Source organism: Dendrobates tinctorius, unplaced genomic scaffold (genome assembly GCF_039654945.1).
Source record: "Dendrobates tinctorius isolate UK_male_01 unplaced genomic scaffold, ASM3965494v1 ptg000094l, whole genome shotgun sequence".
Lineage (NCBI taxonomy): Eukaryota > Metazoa > Chordata > Amphibia > Anura > Dendrobatidae > Dendrobates > Dendrobates tinctorius.
In genome coordinates, this window is record NW_027361762.1 from 8,239,442 (window position 1) to 8,252,493 (window position 13,052).

General features: G+C 39.8%; 1 protein-coding gene across 1 annotated transcript in view; it reads right to left on the reverse strand.

Moving 5' to 3' along the window:
- Nucleotides 1-13,052, reverse strand: part of GRIN2B (glutamate ionotropic receptor NMDA type subunit 2B) — a 1,039,682-nt gene that overhangs the window by 1,025,303 nt on the left and 1,327 nt on the right. The window lies entirely within an intron of this gene.

A 13,052-nucleotide genomic window follows, 5' to 3' on the forward strand; every position in this document is an offset into this window, starting at 1 on the left:
AATTATCCTATTCAGCCTTTTATGATCAGTCAGACTGCTTTGTCGCTGCCTGTAAGTCAAAGAGAACAAGTGAAAATTCTTGCACAGGAGTGTGAAATAATTCCTAGGCTTGTGGTCCACTCCAAACCTGGTTGACCCTGCATTTTGTGAGTGACATATGCAGGGACCAGGACTTCATTATGACCATCTTGTCATGTGTCATTGACACTATGTGTACCATCAACTTTTTTGTGCCTAACATGGTGTCCAGACCTTGAAAAACTTAGAATCAGGGTTAGGTCAGGGTCACACTTGCAAGTGTGATATGAGAAACTCATGCAAGTCTCTCTTATCAATACCCGGCACTCGGGACCGGAGTGTGTGGTTGCATAGAAATACATGCAGCCGCACACTCCGGTCCTGAGTGCAGGCAGCAGTGTTGGGTATTGATGCGAGAGACTCGTACGTGTTTCTTACATCACACTCGCAAGTGTGACCCCGGCCTTAGACTACTGGTTTCATCACTCTCTCCAATCTTGTGAATTAGTGACAAAAATAACACAACAGCATAATTTTATGTTCTTAGTCCTGAGCAGAGGCTTAATTCAACACAGGGTTCTACTGAGGAACTTTATACCAGTCCAAACACACAAAAAAATCATAATTTTTATCTATATGAGAATTTTCTTAAAGAAAATATGATCTCATTGTAGATAAAACAGGGATTTTATCAAAACTACTACTATCCTATTAGGTGGCAAAAACCTGGTGACAGACTGCCTTTATTTTTTTTAGAATTTAACAAAATTTAATTTTCCATCCCAAAAAGGACATACCAAAAAATACCTAATAGGTACAAACTCAAAAAGCAAAATGTGGCAAAGGGCAGCAGTCTTGTTGTGGACTGTACAGTTGCCAATTTGTATCAGTAAAACAGGTTTGCAAAAAAGGTAAATGTGTAGATTTTTATAACAGTGTTATAAATTTTTTTAACACTATTTTACCTCAACTTAACAAAACATTCATAGTAAAAAACAATGTTGGTCGATAAGTGCTGGGAAAGCAAAAGGGGTCAACAGCCAGTGGTATTGTTGTAGCTGTACACTTGGCAAATTGGACTAGTAAAATAGGTATGGAAAAAGTTAAATGTATAAAGCTTTTTTAATTTTTTTTAGCAAGAACAATCAAGGAAAGAAAGGACGGAAAGTTAGACATTTTTTAGCCAGTACCACCTATCACACTGTAAAATAGTTGCTGCATTCCCTGCCTCAGCTTTTATAGCAGCTCTGATTCTTACAGTTTCTTGTGACTGGCTGCACTATATGTGCATTATGAGGAAGCCCACGTGGCTACACCTGAGGTCATGCAAGCCCTTTTTGGCTGATGCAATCTTTGACAATGAGTAAAATGGCACAGTGTTTTAAGCATTATTTTTTTGTGATTGGAATTGCAAATTGTCTAAATTCATTGGAACCTGCAGATTTCATAAAATTTGACACAAAAGTCGATTTGCATCGAGTTAATTTGCTCATTTCTACCTATTTACCAAATGTCAGCTCTTTATCCTAAAAAAGAGTTTTAATGAATGAGGTACCCCTGTAGTTCTTCGCTAACAGAAGAATCCCATACGTGTTTGTTTACCTGCAACCTACATCAAACGCACTGTAATTGATAGTCCCCTTGTGGATTTTCTAAAGGTATTGTGTCTGTAAGAGATTTTAATAGCCTGTGTCCCTGCAGAGTCATGATCTGTGTTATTTCCTTAGGCCAAGCAACACCACAAGCGTTAGCATTCTGCATTCATGGGATCATTAAAGGATTTCATGGTCCACTTTCATTCACAATGAGGACAAACAAGAAAGAACGGAATGTTAGTTCATTATTTCATATTAATTAACTTTGCTTGTTATCCATATTTGGGACAGTAAGGAGCGGTAAACACATCCACTGTCACAGCCAGTTTATTAACTGACAAACTTTTTAATAAATCTACTGTAATATCTCAAACTATTTTTTTCACTTTTTGTTTCATGTATTCTAAACATTGTTTGATCATACCATAGACTCGGCTTAACCTTTGCATTAAGGTCTTTAAGAAAAACAATCGAGTGAACTGATAACATTGATCACTCATTGCTTTACCGATGTACAACCACAATACAATCCACCATTGGTGCCTGTACGTGGCATTACTCCATCCTTCTAGGCATTGCAGCCTAATTGCATAGTGTATGATGGTAGGTGGGTGGCATAAAGAGCCCCGCGTGACATGTTTCTGTGACCCCTGGAGGTGACGATATGATCATGCCATGGGTGTCAGCATTTAATTGCTAACAAGTAATTTCAATCTATTGTCCTGTCTTTTGCATAATAAAAACACAGGTTGAAGGCTATCATATAGTGCAATATGACTGTCACATTGTCTAAGGTACAGCTAGTGAGATATATAGGGAGGAAATAAGTATTTGATCCCTCGCTGATTTTGTAAGTTTGCCCACTGACAAAGACATGAACAGTCTATAATTTTAAGGGTAGGTTAATTTTTAACATTGAGAGATAGAATATCAAAAATAAAATCCAGAATATCACATTGTATAAATTATATAAATTTATTTGAATTTTGCAGTGAGAAATAAGTATTTGATCCTCCACCAACAATTAAGAGTCCTGGCTCCTACAGACCAGTTAGACGCTCCTAATCAACTTCTTACCTGAATTAGAGACTGACAATTTTTATTCCATAGGACATACAAACCACTACAACACTACAGGTTTAAAAACAGTTAAAAATACAGTGGTTACTACACACATGTGCAGTAGGCAGTTCCGGTTCAGCGGCTACATGCCGATACCAGGCGCATTCTCCATGCGGTGAGTCTCAACAGCTGCTGTGCATTTTCATAATTATTTTCCTGTATACTTATATCGGGTGGCCTTGCATACCTCTTCACTTCTTCTTGCCCCTGATGAAGTCAATTCGGTGACGATACGCGTTGGGTGATGGGAGCGGCACCTTGCATCTTTATATCAGCATAAACTTAATCGCTGTCCGTGTTCAGTGAGCATAATCTTTTTAGCCTGCAGTTTGGGGTGATATAGTATTGGAGGCAAAAAACCCTCAATTTGAGTGGGGTAAAAACATCTAACCGTACATCAGCTAAAATTACTTGCTTTGATGTTGACAGGATATTATTTGGTGCCAACTCCAACCTTATTGCGGCCAGTGTTTGTCTTATTATAGACTCTCTATTTTTTGATATATGCATTCTCTCTTTTTATATGTGTTTTATAATGCATTAATTCTGCCAACTTCTACCTGAGTGCGGCAAGTGTCAGTCTTATTATAGACTTTCTATTTGTTGTTACATGCACCTTATTTATTTATATCTGTCATATAATGCATGAATCCTGCCAACTCCAACTTTACTGCGGCTAGTGTTAGTCTTATTGTAGACTCTCTGTTTGTTGATATTTGCATTCTATTCATTTTATATAATGCATTAATTCTGGTTATGAATTAATCTGCTACATGTACACGATACAGAATTGACTATATTATCGTTGTAATTTTTCCATTTTTGGATATGCTGTTTATGAAATCTACTTTCAATTAAGTATTTCCAACCTATATAAATTATTGTGGAGTGCTAGTTGCTGCCCCCATTCATACAAGTTACGTGTAGTAACCACTGTATTTTTAACTGTTTTTAAACTTGTAGTATTGCAGTGGATTGTATGTCCTATGGAATAAAAATTGTGAATCTTTATAGGTGATCCCTACGCTTGCATATGTCTTCTTTTTGCTCCCAGTCTTTCGAATGTACCTTAAGGCATATTGTGGTTGGATCCTTAGTATATGTTGTTTCATTAGTTGATGGTGCCCTCCGCATCTGTGTTCTGTACTAGTCTGAATTAGAGACAGCTGTCTTACATATTAACGTTTATAAAAGACTCCTGTCCATGACTCAATTAATCAGTCAGACTCTAACCACTACAACATGGGCAAGACCAAAAAGCTTTATAAGGATGTCAGAGACAAGATCATGAAAAATAAAATGCAAAGAGAGGCGCAATGAGTGTACCTGAGTTTAAATTAATTCCCTAACTGAATTGACAGGGTGCTCACCTTACAGGGTTGTGCCACCCTTGCACAACCACGGTGTGAATGTGAATGGTAGTTGGGGAGCGTGTCCTCGCAACCCAGAAGGGCACTGTACGTGGCAGCCAGCAACCTCCGCTCTCCTGGTCAGTCCATCTCTCACCGGCTTCCGGATGTGAAGTTGAGATCGATCCCAGCCGTAAGTGAACACCAAGGATCCCGGAGATTCCCAGCACCGCCCAGCAAATGCAGGTTCTCCCTCAAGCAACTGCCCTCCAAGCTGCTCCTGCCGCTGATCCTCAGAGAGGAAAATTCAATGTGAAGCACCAAAAAATGCGGTCTATAGGAGCGCTAAAGGAGAGGCAGAAACCAGAAAAAGGGTAAAAAAAGTCAGCTTTTATTCTTCCACCAATACCCACAACGCGTTTCTACGGTCAGATTCCACCTGAGGAAGACGGCTGTGACCGTAGAAACACGTTGTGGGTATTGGAGGAAGAATAAAAGCTGACTTTTTTTTTACCCTTTTTCTGGTTTCTGCCTCTCCTTTAGCGCTCCTATAGACCGCTTTTTTTGTTGTTTCACAGAGACAAGATCATAGACCTGCACAAAGCTGGAGTTAGCTACAAAACCTTAAGTAAGACACTGGGTGAGAAAAAGACAACTGTTGGTTCAATAGTAAGAAAATGGAAGAAATACAAAATGACTGTCAATCGACATCGATCTGTGGCACGATGCAAATTCTCACCTCATGTGGTATCATTGATCATGAGAAAGGTGAGAGATCAGCCTAAAACTACACAGGGGGAACTTGTTAATGATCTCAAGGTAGCTGAGACCACGGTTGCCAAGAAAACCATTGGCAACACATTACGCCTTAAAGGTTTAAAATCCCACTGTTGCCAAGAAAACCATTGGCAACACATTACGCCTTAAAGGTTTAAAATCCTGCAGTGCCGCAAGGTCCCCCTGCTTCAGAAGGCACATGTTTAGGTCTGTCTGAAGTTTGCCAATGAACTCCAGGATGATTCTGTGAGTGATTGGGAGAAGGTGCTGTGGTCAGGTGAGACAAAACTTGAGGTCTTTGGCACTAACTCAACTCAACATGTTTGGAGGAAGAGAAATGCTGTCTATGACCCAAAGAACACCATCCCCACTGTCAAGCATGGAGATGGAAGCAATAAGTTTTGGAGGTCTTTCTCTGCTAAGGGCACATGACTACTTCACTGCATCAATAGGAGAATGGATGGAGCCATGCACCGTAAAATCCTGAGTGACAACCTCCTTCCCTCCGACAGGATATTAAAAATGGGCTGTGTCTGGGTCTTCCAGCAAGACAATGACCCAAAACATAGAGCCAAGGCAACAAAGTAGTGGCTTAAAAAGAAGCACATTAAGGTCATGGAGTGGCTTAGCCAGTCTCCAGACCTTAATCCCATACAAAACTTATGGAGGGAGTTGAAGCTCCGAGTTACCAAGCGACAGCCTCAAAATCTTAATGATTTAGAGATGATCTGCAAAGAGGAGTGGACCAAAATTCCTCCTGACATGTGCACAAACCTCATCATCAACTACAAAAAAAGTCTGACTGATGTGCTTGCCAACAAGGGTTTTGCCACCAATTATTAAGTCTTATTTGCCAGAGGGATCAAATACTTATTTCTCACTGCAAAATGCAAACAAATCTGTATAATTTATACAATGTGATTTTCTGGATTTTATTTTTAATATTCTATCTCTCAATGTTAAAATTAACTTATCCTTAACATTATAGACTGTTCATGTCCTTGTCAGTGGGCAAACTTACAAAATCAGCAAGGATCAAATACTTATTTCCTCCACTGTATTTAGATTTTGAATAGATGGATAGTAGTTGTGTGCCAACCAAACTGACCTCAGTGAGGAAGCACATGGTCTATTTGGCAATAAGAGTTACTAATTTTAATAACAAGTTGCATAAAACTTAGTTCTTAATTCAATCAAGGACCCTGGATAATCTAATATATAAAGCTCAAAGTGTGTATGTATGTATGTATGTGTGTGTGTGTGTGTGTGTGTGTATGTCCGGGATAGGCATCTGCACCGTCGCAGCTACAGCCACAAAATTTGGCACAGTCACACGTCTGGACCCCGAGAGCGTCCTAAGCTATGTTGTGAGGCGAAATTTTAACCCCGCGCGTTCCAATTCACCAAATAATTTTGCCCCTGTCTACATAATGGGGAAAAAGTGTGTGCGCGTCAAGCCCCACCCCTCATTATGATGTCACAATACCCCTATCTACATAATGGGGAAACAGTGTGTACGTATCAAGCCCTGACCCTCATTATGATGTCACAGTGGTTGCCATGGTGACGCTGATGTCATCAAGCCCCGCCGCTCATTATGATGTCATAATGGTTGACTATGGGATGGAGGATATGACGGGTATCTATGACGGGTATATGGGCATGGGACTATGGGATGGAGGATGTGTGATGGGTATATGGGCACTGGACTATGGGATGGAGGATATGTATGATGGGTATATGGGCACGGGACTATGGGATGGAGAATATGTATGACGGGTATATGGGCACGGGACTATGGGATGGAGGATATGTATGACGGGTATATGGGCATAATTATAGAAGGATAGGGAAAATGAAGGGAGGTCAGCTCACCAGTCTCGGTTGCGATCCATAATCCTCCTGCGCACGGAGTCACCTTGATCAGGGGTGTTGACTGAAGCAAAATAAAGGATGGAATCTCCAGCGCTGGACTTCAGTTAAAAATACATCATTTATTGTAAATTCTTAAAATCGAACAGAAAAAAGTATGGATAAGGACATACAGGCAGATGGGGTCTCTGGTGGTATATGGGCATGGAACTATGGGATGGCGGATATGTATGATGGGTATATGGGCACGGGACTATGGGATGGAGGATATGTATGATGGGTATATGGGCATGGGACTATGAGATGAAGGATGTGTGATGGGTATATGGGCACTCGACTATGGGATGGCGAATATGTATGATGGGTATATGGGCATGGGACTATGGGATAGAGAATATGTATGATGGGTATATGGGCACAGGCCTATGGGATGGTGGATATGTATGATGGGTATATGGGCACGGGACTATGGGATGGAGGATAATTATAATTTGTTATAACTAACCACAGTTAGTTACTATGCCCGGGCAGCGCCGAGCTCTTCAGCTAGTTATTTATATAATCAATTGAAGATTGGAAAATAATGATTAGCCGAAGTGTATAAAATGTAGAATGCTGTAATACTTCTCCTTGGGAGTTAAGGCACACTTACAATATACATGCCCATCATTCAAAAGAAAATACAGAAATCTATAAATTCAATATATCGCCTAAATATCTACAAATATGAATTGGTATTAAACAATCACTCCTCCCATCAAAATTTGTATCCTCTAAATATATTGCAGTCATCATATTATATTGCACTGTGTACTTACAATTGCTCATATTGTGTTGTTACCCAGATAATTCCTCTCTTTGCCATTAGGTCTATGACATCACATGATTTAATAACCAAATAGCTGAATCTCGAAAAGCTCTATGTAGAAACAGGAGGTCAATTTTCCCTGCTTGAGTCATGAGTCACTGCGAATGTCCCTGGCAGGGGGAGGAAGGAGCAGCTAGGTCAGGAGGTGGAGGGGAACGATAAATGCAAGAACAAGATACATCCTGTTTCTACATAGAGAAAAGAGAAGAATTAACTGGGTAGAAAGGCAAAATGAGCAATTGAAAGGACACGGTACTGTATAATATGATGATCGCAATATATTAAGAGGATTAAAACTTTGTTGGGAGGCGTAGTGCTTCTTGAAGAATCAATGTTTTGCCTCCTTGCACTTCAGAGTGACTCTCCATATGATTATCATTCTACTTACAATACATATTTATATGAGGTGATTCTGTTTATATGATCATTTTGCTTGTCTAGGACAAGAAATACCTAGCAATGAACTTTCAGCATTGTGTCATTACTAGTACATAGTAATAGTAGAATATCCAGTTTCTAATGTAGATATAATACCTATAGTGATATCACTTACAGTATATTTGGGGGATGTTAGGAGGCTAGTGGTTTTATAATTAAAAGAGTGGTCCGAAACTAACATTTGTTTTAATCCTAAATGTCTGTCATAATCTAATTTCTTTTGTAATATACTTTCATTAAAAAGCCTCTATTGTTCCCTCACAATGCTATCTAACTGCTTCAACATTTTTTCTTTTTTCATGTTGCTTCATCACTTGCTGGGGTGGCGATGGTCTCTGCTTGCTGGATTCTCTCTTTACAATGTGCACTGACATTTCGCTCTCTTGCTGGCTCGTCACTTCTCATCAGAGCCGGGGAAAGAGTGCACTGTCACTCTGCACCAAGGCAATTTGCATATTAAGATTCAAATGAGCATACATTGAAATTGACAACTGATGCTTGCTCAGTAGAGTAGGGAATAGCCCAGCCCCTGAAAAGGATGTCACTGATGACACTTTGTCTCGGAGCTGGGGAAGAGGTTGCGGCACCGTCCGCAACAGCTTGTTCAAGCATCCAAGCATGGACTGGGGAATCTCAAAAGAAGTGTCATTAAACAGAAAATAGGTAAAGAATATAAAGCAGTTAGGGTAGTGAGGGAACAATAGGACATTTTCAATGAAAGTATATTAGAAAAGAGATTAGATTCTAACAGTAAATAAACAGACACTTAGGATTAAATGTAAACTCAGAGCACCCCTTTAAGTACATCAAAAGTCAGACAAGCCCATCAGAGGTTCTCCAATCCCAAGAGCAGCTCAAACTGTAACTAAAAAGATATTTCTGTATTAGGGTATGTGCACACGCTGCAGATTCTGCTGTGGATCCGCAGCGGATTTGCCTCTGCGGATCCACAGCAGTTCTGCAGACAGTGTACAGTATAATGTTAGCCTATGGGTTTTCAAATCCGCTGTGCACATGCTGCATTTTTTTCCGTGCGGAAAAGCTACAGTTTTAAATCCGCAGCATGTCAATTGTTTCTGCGGATTCCGCTGCGGTTTGCCACCTATTCCATTGTCCAGGTGTCAAACCACAGGGGAAAACCGCTGGCCAATCCGCAGGAAAACCGCAGGTCACTTTACCTGCGGTTTTACCTGCGGATCCGCACGGAAAAATCCGCAGGTGAATTCGCAGTGTGCGCACGCAGCCTTACTGTCCTAGTCTGAGATGTCATCCAACCGATTGTGATGGAGACATACTAAAGACAATACCATGACAAGAAGCTTTATTTCAGATCCTCTAGCCCAGGAGAACAGTAAGAGTCATCCTTTTCTCTCCTTGTAAACTAGTAAAATTTGGTCTTAAAAAAAATATTAACCCAGGTCACAAATTGATTCTTTCCACGAACACTGACATGTCTGGCATAAAAATGACTCTGTATGTAATTCCCTGGTTCACACACAAGTACAGGTACAGATTATTACAGGGTAGCTCACAGGTAGACCGTCTCCATGATTTATGGAAAGTATACACTACAGTAAATAGTAGAATTAAAAGTTAAGTAAAGAGCAGTCAAAGTAAAAAAACAAAACCACTATCCTGCTACAATGGACTGCATTCAGAATAATACATTGGGTATATGCGGTAAATGGATGGCAAGGGGATATGGTAGAAGCTTCACACCCTCCGAGCTGATGGTTTTCTACTTTTAAAAACTCAAATCTTCAAAGCCTTTGTCTCTAAAGTAAAACAACTCGAGTCACTGAGTTGCCTTATTCTTAGTGTCTGTTTCTGGGAAAGGTTGATGACTCACGTAACTTATAGCTTGATAAATGGAAGTAGATGAAAGACATGGTGCAAGATTGTGCGTTGGGATCCAGGAGTGTGGCCTCCAAATATTCTCTACGTCTGCGCGTGGAAATTGTCATATTAGTTGTCACCCTAGCTTCCCAGAAACATATAGCAAACAGACATCTTCCATAGCTCAATTCTTAAAGAATATTTGCGAGTTTTTTTTTCCTTCCAAACATTCTTAGTGTCACAGATAATAGAATATTAGACGTATCTCCTCACATGCAGGGTGATGGCGCAAGGCCTTCTTTCAGCATATGTAGAGTATGTGTCACCCCCGACACTCGTCAGCCTGTGCATAAAGCGAGTCCTGCTGCTGTGTTAAAATCCTCTCTATATGGGGTGGCTATATGAGGACTGTGATATAGGAAAATGTCAAGAAGCATCTGTTACTGGAGCTCCAACACTTTCTGGATTGGCTTATTGGCTTCTTTATACCAAATCATGTGGTCGTGACTGGCTGGCTGCTCTTCTGCTGCCACTCAATGGAAAATGGATGTGAGAAAAATGAGGGGCGCACAAACAATTACAAAGGATACATAACATCACATATACAATAATAAGATTCTTATTCAGGGTTTCAGACCTTCTGTTGATTCTGGTGCAATTACTATATGCAGTGTCAGACTGAAGAACATTGGTCCCACCAGAGGATTTGATTCTGAGGGCCCACCTTTCTCCCCCACTGAAGAGCCCCATAGCAACTGCAAGGTTTGCACTATGTACTCTCCTGAAGGAGAAGCCAGGGCCCACCGGAGGATTCCCCGGTTCTCTGGTGGGCCAGTCCAACCCTGAATATATGGTCGCTATTAATACTCTGGTATTAATTATTGAAGCTACGTAGCAAACATGACAATTTTTAATATATAGAGAAAAATAAAAAATGTAATAAGAACATATTCACATCAATGTCCTATATGTTGCCTCTCCCTAAGGCCTGAACCCCGTGTGTGTTACACTGAATCTAATGGTGCCACTTACAGGGAGATTCTCAGATAAGTAGAAATCAAAAAGCATCCTAGCATTGACCATACACATTTCATTAATACGTACAGGGGGCTGCACGGACGTCTACATCATAAGCAATGGTTCATTTCAGAAACCACAATTCTAGTGATACCTCATTATCGCAGTGCTTCATTATAGTTATTACCATATCTCCTTCTCTATATGTACCGTACATGGCTGAACGGAAGCAGGGACTATTGTGAGTAAAGGCCTTGTAACCAGCATCTCTACAACTTCTTGGACACCTGTATGAGTGGAGACGTATTTTTGGCCTACCCTTAGTGTCACTATCTCATCACTTCAAAAAAAATCCTCAATTTATCAAATGTACCCATTAAAACAATTGATTTTTTTTTCTACATCTTCAGAATACAGGATGATAATATGTCAAAACAATGAAAAAATGCTAATATGAGAAGACTTTTATACTGGGTGGTAAGAGACCAGGTTTGATAAAAAATACAAGGTATATAGAATAGAACGTGAGTACCTCTAGTTTAAGGACAGTGCATTATAGATGTTTGGTAATTTTGAATAAAATAAATATATTGTTTACATATAGTATTATCTGATTTATTGAAATACAATCCAGAGCACTTTTCCCTATGTGAGATTTCTAAGTGCCATTTAATATGGTGGGTACAGTAAATGTATCTAGAGTGCGCAACAGGTCATTTACACACCTGCTGTAAAATGCCATCCAAATAATGGAAGACCTGGATGGCAGACACTTTACCATGTCATTGTTCCCCCAATATTCTGCCACCGATGACAAACCTAAAAGGCCCATCCAAACGTTCTAGTAATCTGGTGATCTCTGACAGGTGATACTACACGTACATAGGGGGCTCCTTACCTGTAGTATAGGCCCTGATTACAAGAGAACTAATGACTCTATATAACATCATCACAAGTCATTTCTGCTGGATTCCGGTAACTATAGACATGTAACTGCTGCTGTGATGTCGTTTGTAGGGAAGGAAGTGAAGAAGATATGTATATATTTAGTATACGCATATGCTTAGGTAATACCTATGATCTATGCTACATATATATATATATATTTAGTATACGCATATTCTTAGGTAATACCTATGATCCATGCTACATATATATATATATATATGTTTAGCATACGCATATGCTTAGGTAATACCTATGATCTATGCTACATATATATATATATATATATATATTTAGTATACGCATATTCTTAGGTAATACCTATGATCTATGCTACATACAGTATATACTGTATATATTTAGTATATGCATATGCTTAGGTAATACCTATGATCTATGATAACTGTATATGTCTATATGTGATATGTACTGTCCTGTTACACACTCCTGCCAATGCCTCATATTGATCACACTTCACAATATATTGCTTTCATGCTATTAAAAAATGGCTGTGGCAACTGAAGCCTGCAAAATGCATCTGCCACAGGTAAGATAAATACATTCAGTCATATTCCGAGGCCATGGCAGCATTGTCCATGATTAAATGCATCAAAGAAATGGAATAAATAACCAACTTCAAGCCACAAGTCCTTCTTGTTCTGCATTATTCCTCAAGATGGTGAAATAAGAAGTAAAATCAGTGAAGACATGCCAAGCCGTGGTGGGATCCGGATACAGACAGGTGGGATTCACTGAACAGTTGTGTGATGACACCTCGAACATTTAGACCGTACAGTCATTTCCCCATATAACGGACATATATCTATTTCATGACAGTCTTTGTATCTGTATGTAATGCGAGGGCTTCCTTCACTATCCAGGCCTGAAACCTGCATTTCCCACTGCTCTGCATCAGTATGTAACCCAAGTATTGGAAGGCCCATTCTAAAGACCACGACGTTGTACACCTGTAGTGCACAAATGACAAGACGAATGCCATATACACTGATAGCATGAAATACTACAGTACAAAATGACCAGTCCATCACCTCCTAACGGCTAGAAGACCTGCAGGTCTGACAGCCCAGGTATACTATATATGGCACATGGCAGGAATCACATTTCTGGATATAAAGGCAAATATTCTGACTGTGAGGGAAGTGCTGGTACAGAATTCTATTATCAAAGGATGAGCATTTACTATAATGGGGTCTA